Source organism: Gymnoscopelus braueri, assembly GCF_963280865.1.
Source record: "Gymnoscopelus braueri genome assembly, chromosome: 16".
Classification (NCBI taxonomy): domain Eukaryota; kingdom Metazoa; phylum Chordata; class Actinopteri; order Myctophiformes; family Myctophidae; genus Gymnoscopelus; species Gymnoscopelus braueri.
The window spans coordinates 1,384,411-1,390,709 of NC_137616.1; the positions used below are offsets into that span (position 1 = coordinate 1,384,411).

Genomic DNA, 6,299 nt, shown 5'->3' on the forward strand with positions numbered 1-6,299 from the left:
ATTTCTCTCACAAAATCTGGCAACACTGTCTCAGCAGGCTCGCGACCCTTGAACTCTATGCTCGTGACCGCTCGCGATTCGCGGGGAGAATGAATGCTGTCTGAGTCGAGCTGCCTGCAGGCTGGAGCTCTCACTTCAATAGAAAGTTAGATAAATTGCGTTGCTTTGGATTCATCAAAAATAATTATAAACCGGCTTCAGAGAAGATAAAAGAAAGAAGAAGAAGCGGCGGACATTTTAGGTGAGTGTTGACACACAGAAATACTATTTATGTAGGCGTTTTAGCCTACTATTACTGTATTGATAATTAAGTGACTCATGTCATGACCCAACTCTACACATTTAGTTATTTAATTTGTCTTGATAAAGGGATTATGACAATAATTACAATAAATTATAGTGGGAATATACAATATAATTTATACTATAGGCCACTACTGCTTGCCTGTGTGCCGCTCAAAACTAAATTCAGAATATGACGTCTGTGTGTGTGTGTGTGTGTGTGTGTGTGTGTGTGTGTGTGTGTGTGTGTGTGTGTGTGTGTGTGTGTGGACACATGCTTTCAGTGATGAAGCTACAGAGTGTTTTAATATCCCGTGAACTCTGAACATTAATGATTCCCTTGTCTGTCTGTCTGTCTGTCTGTCTGTCTGTCTGTCTGTGTGTGTGTGTGTGTGTGTGTGTGTGTGTGTGTGTGTGTGTGTGTGTGTGTGTGTGTGTGTGTGTATTATTACACATTTCTTTGGCTGCAGTGGCCAAAATGAATGGTTTGCAGCCCTACTAAAAGAGAAAAAGGAAGAGAGAACCATTATGAGTTATGCCCACCCCCCCCCTCCCACAAAGAGAAGAAAACAGTTTGAAGGTAAAGTGATATTGTTTTGTTAAATGTTAAAGTAATCATTGCTTGTTCAGTAACAGGGGTCTCCCAGACTCTCCACCTCTTTAGTAAGCCGAAAATGCATTTCCAGGAATACCAAATTTAACCAATCAGAACTCATACAGGATACAGGATAAATAAGTGCAATTGGAGGTGATGACACAAAGAAGTGGGCCTACAACATTGGAACAGGAACACTAACATTGAAGCTAGTGAATAGATACTCTCTTTTGAAATTGGCAACCCATCTGAAACTGAATTGTCTAAAAGAGATGGAGAGACCCCTGCTTTAAAGCGGCACTATGTAACTTTCCTCTTCTACCCCGGATTTCAACCCGGTTTCCTGAGCAAGTGCTGTAACTTTTTACCCTTGAGCTAATAGAGCCTGCCTGCTTGCTCAGGTGATACACTGACTCTTGACCTTCAGATCAAAATTCATGTCAGATCCTGTGTCTAGGTGAGACATGACACTATCTAAATGTCTCCATAGAAGAGCAGGGAGACTAAATACAACCACCCCAATTATATAAGTTATATTGTATTATTTGTATTAACATACTCTAACATACAGATTGTATAAGTTATATTGTATTAATATACTCGATACAGATTGCATAAAATTACATTTTATTCCACTTTAACTTTCTAACAAAAAACATCTTGTTTTATCCAAAATATATCACTTGCACTACCTTTAGACTCTGACTCGTCTGAATACGGTGGAGATGCTGTTGTACCCCAATCTATCCACGACGAAATGTCAAGTACAGTCGTACCCAGAAGAAGGCCAAAGAGTTGGAGCTGAACCTACAGCTGTCACGATGAGCTGACGAACAAACAAGGTAGGACCCAAACGCAGGACACAGACACAGATGGTACCGGAAACGAGGATTTTACTGACAAACACAGGAAACAATACGAGCAGGAACGAAAACCAGAACCCTCAGACACAGAGGGAAAACACACAGGACAGAGGTACAGGTAGCACACCATAAACAATACAATGTCCGAACACAGGGCACCGGCTGGGAAGGATTAATAAAGTAAAGTCATTAGGCACAAGGGCCACCAGCCGCGAGCGCCGCGGACTACAAAGGCTCAAAACAGACTCACAATAGGCACAAAGTTAGTGACGAGAGGGGGGGGGGCGGGGCCGGAGGAGAGGCGAAGCCCGAACTGTGACAACAGCATCTTAAAACTAAGTAAGCAATGACTAATTTTAACGAAACAGTTGCATGAGTTTGCTCTTCTCTTTTTGTATATGTCTATATGTTGGTTATTTGTTCTCATGTTCTTTTTTACTTAGATCTTGACCAAAAATGTTTAAAAAAAACATTATATAGAAAGCATGTTATATGGAGTGGACAGATGCTAGGTTCATTATTAAACTGGTATCCTACTAAGGCGTCAATTCAGTTTTTATTTTGTATTTTTCCGTACCCTGTTCATGCTTTAAGATGCAACAAATTAGAGATTGCAAAACAGAAACTGGAGAAAGGTCCCCGATATAGCTTTGCAGCAAAGCCTGACATCCCTGCTGCAGATAAGCAAACCAGTGACAGCATAGGTGTGTTTAGACAGTGATACTGTTCTACGGAAAATGGTGACAATGTGTACAATATAAGTACTGTGATACTGCCAAAAGGAGCTTAAATGTGATTCTCTACATTTTCAGTTGCAACTTCCTCCGTTTCCTCTTCCCCAGAGTCAGACGATTTGGCATCGACACCTGGGATGTTTGACACCAACTGTGACAAGGTATTGAAGAAACATACTCTGTAGGACAGTGGTTCTTAAAAGTGGGGTCCCCAGGGGGTTCCACAGTGTCCCCAGCTAAATAAGAAACAGTTAAGCACAAAAGCACTATTTCAAAAATAGGCAACGTGTCATGATGCATCGTGAGCTTGTAGATCAGATATGTTTTGCTATTTCGGAACTATTTTTGAACAGTTTTGCCTATGGCATGCACAAAATAGGGATGGCAGGCGCAAAGGATTATTTCACTACTGTTTTACCAGCTAGAATGTAATCCAATGACAATGTACTGTATAATAATTACTTTAACTCTCCCCACCTACAGTATAGACAGTTATAGAATTCTGTACTAAATTTAATCCAACAATTAACATCTTCTCTATTGGAGGTCCATGGCACCAACTCTTTTCCAAATGGGGTCCACATTTGGGGGTCCTAAACATGAAAATGTCATTTATTTACAGTAAACTCTGTTTGAAGTGTGCCTGCTTTTGTCCAAAATGAAAGTCTTGGAAATGTCATGGTAAAATGCGTTTTAATTTCTAAAACAAGTCTTGTTTTCTTCTGTTTCAGGTCCACATTGGCTCTGCTGTGTGGCCCCAAAAGGAGATCTGGAAGATGGTGGCAGCAAACACCAAGGACTCCCTGTTCATGAAGGAGTTTGCTGTTGCCATTTGGTGGACAAGAACCCTGAAGACCATGAGCCTTACAGACAAAGAATGCCCCACTAGCAAGGGCGAGGCCAAACCCCCCTGACCCCAGGACCCAGAGGTATGTTTACTGAGGGGTGGGGGTGGGGTGGGGTGGGGGGGAGGGGTGGGGGGGTTCATTATAACTTGATCTCATAATTCAATCTGTTTTGGCTCTGTGCATGACTGTAGTTCTCTTTTCCAGAAGGTGGAATTCCTGTTAGCGTTACTGTTCATACCTTCATTTGGTTGTCTCAGTCGCATCAATTTCAACCAGAAACACATATGGAGATGTTGGGTGTTTACAATTTATATCTGCTGCCGAGCCAATCAACTGAAGCTATGAAAAACTGAACGGGAAATGGGAATGTCACCTTCTGGAAAAGAGGACTACAGTCATGCACAGAAGCCTATTATTAGTTTATTATGCAAGTCTTATTAGATTATTATGCAAGCCTTATTAAGCGTATTAATCAATCATAAAAGAAAATACAAGCTTGCAACTCGTTGGACGCGTTGTGAGCTTGTAGCTCAAAAAAGTAATCAATAGAATAATCGTGTCGAATAATTGGTAGTGACAGCCCTACATGCATGTGTGGCAGGGTAGCTTTTTTTCCCCAATTGTTGTTGTCCATTGTAGCCATCTGGCTTATTGCCTGCCCACTGCCCACCCACCTTTTCCATTCAAATGCATTTTTACATAACTGAAACAGGGGGTTAAAAAACCACTTCACCCCATTTTCAACTCATCTTCATATAATTGGTCCTCACTAATACACATTTTAAGATGGCACCATTTATGTCTACTCACTCTGTGTTTCATTGATGGGTCGTGGACAGTTTAGAAACCTGCCTACCTTTGACATCATCGGTAGGCAGGTTTGGTCATTTTGAACAACATTTTTAACTTTTTTATTTGTTAATTATTAATGCAAGAACAATGGCTTCTACCTCTGCATGCAAACTTTCCAGGCAGAGACAGACTGTAGTTTCTATTAGCTTGGAATTTCCATTGGTGATGTCACTTGTAGGCAGGTTTCTGAACTGTCCACATTCCACTAATGAGTGGCAGAACGAGTAGACAGAAATGGCGCCATTGTATAATGAACATTAGCGAGGACCAGTTATATGAAGACAAGGTTGAAAATGGGTGAAGTTTAAGTTACTTTAAGTTATTCTCAGAACATCACAATTCATACAACTCACCTCATGCATGTCTAAGCTAATTATATTTGTTTTATTGGTGGGGGTTCTTGTTTGTTTTCTTTCAGACTGTTTCCATTGGTGGCTGGAGGGGCAGAACATTAATGGGGAAGATCTCACAAAGAGGAAGAAGGCCATGGGGAGATACATTTCAGAAAAAAATCCAGGACATCAATAGAAAGGACAAGAAATTGTGTGTCTGTGTATGGGGGGGTGATATGGGGGTAATGCGTTATAGCGCCACCAGCAGGCCGATTTTTTTGGCTACAACTCTTGCAGATCTTTTCCAAACATCACACAAATCGGTATACAATCGGTATACAGTATCTCCATTGTCATGTGATCAAGACGGATCTGTCCGATTTTTCATATTCTCTCACTCTTTTCCAGTCATGTGAACACTGTGTGTGTGTGTGTGTGTGTGTGTGTGTGTGTGTGTGTGTGTGTGTGTGTGTGTGTGTGTGTGTGTTCCTCAGGTTGAAGTTTATGAATGTATTTGTTTATTTACATATTTGTTATTTTAATGTTGTTTTTATAAGTTTTCTTTAAATAAATTATTGTTATGTATGAAATTGATACATGATTATTTATTCCTTTGTGATTTTTGCTCACTTTTATATAGGCTACTGTAGGCTACTGTTTTTTTTTTAAATATACCATGTGCTGTGGGCACCTGGCTGAAATTCACCATGATCATGCATCCTCTCCAGCAAAGCTGTTCACTGCATATCAGAATACACCTGAATACACATAAATACCAGATAGCAGCTTAAACCATCTTAAACCAGCTGCCAGATACAAATGGTTTAGCTTAAACCAGCTAAACCATCATGAAAACCAGCTACCAGCTTAAACCAGCTACCAGCTTAAACCAGCCTTGACCAGCAAAATCATCACAAATACCAGCTACCAGCTTAAACCAGCTACCAGCTTAAACCAGCAAAACCTACCAGCTTAAGCTGGTCAACCACCAAGACCAGCTAAAAAGTGTCCAAAACACACCTTAATGTCCAAAACACACCTTAAGGTGGTCAACCACCAAGACCAGCTAAAACCAGCTGGTCCAGCTTAGGCTGGTCTAAGCTGTTTTTTTCAGCAGGGCTGTCCTCCCTCACTGTGAGTCGTGAGAGTTTAACTGTGGTGTGTCCTGGACTCTGAGCAGGAGGACAGAGTGAAGAATTGGAGTGAAAACACCACCTTTTATCATGAAGAGGAGAAACACCTCCTCCCACCTCCTCACATTCTTCCAGTTCACTGCAGTCAGGCTCCATTACAATGTGAAAGGCTCATAACAAAAGACAGTGTAATGATGGGCCATCATCAGAGAAACATTTACATAGATGCAGATTTTAATGTATTTTGTTTCATCAACATATTGACTGTTTTTTCTTTGCAAAAGAAAGCAAACTATAAACTATAAACCTGTGATGACACAGGTTCTGTCAAAAGTTATTTTAGAAGTTTAGCTATTGATCAAGTTCTTCTGTGGAATTGTCCTAATAGACAACAAAATGTTACTTCTCTTTGAAAACAAATGTGTTTGTGTTAAACATTACAATGATACGCCGTCATGCCACCCTTTTTTCGTTTTAAAAGTGCAGAATTCTGGGTTTTATCAGCACTGCACACAGAGTGGGGAGTTTTTACTAATATATATTTTACAAAGATAATGAATTACATTGTTTCAGTATTTTTTTTACATGTGAATGAGTATCATTCTTGAACTACCAAACAATCATGAGATGCACCAAACATGTCTTTATTTCAATACTGCA

General features: G+C 40.3%; 1 long non-coding RNA gene across 1 annotated transcript; it reads left to right on the plus strand.

Annotated features, from left to right (window-relative positions):
* Positions 1 to 2,062: 2,062 nt before the first annotated feature.
* LOC308103415 lies at positions 2,063 to 4,772 on the plus strand. Its single transcript, XR_013934736.1, has 4 exons — positions 2,063 to 2,079; positions 2,553 to 2,635; positions 3,206 to 3,403; positions 4,593 to 4,772. It is a non-coding gene; the product is annotated as an uncharacterized lncRNA (long non-coding RNA).
* Positions 4,773 to 6,299: the final 1,527 nt, after the last annotated feature.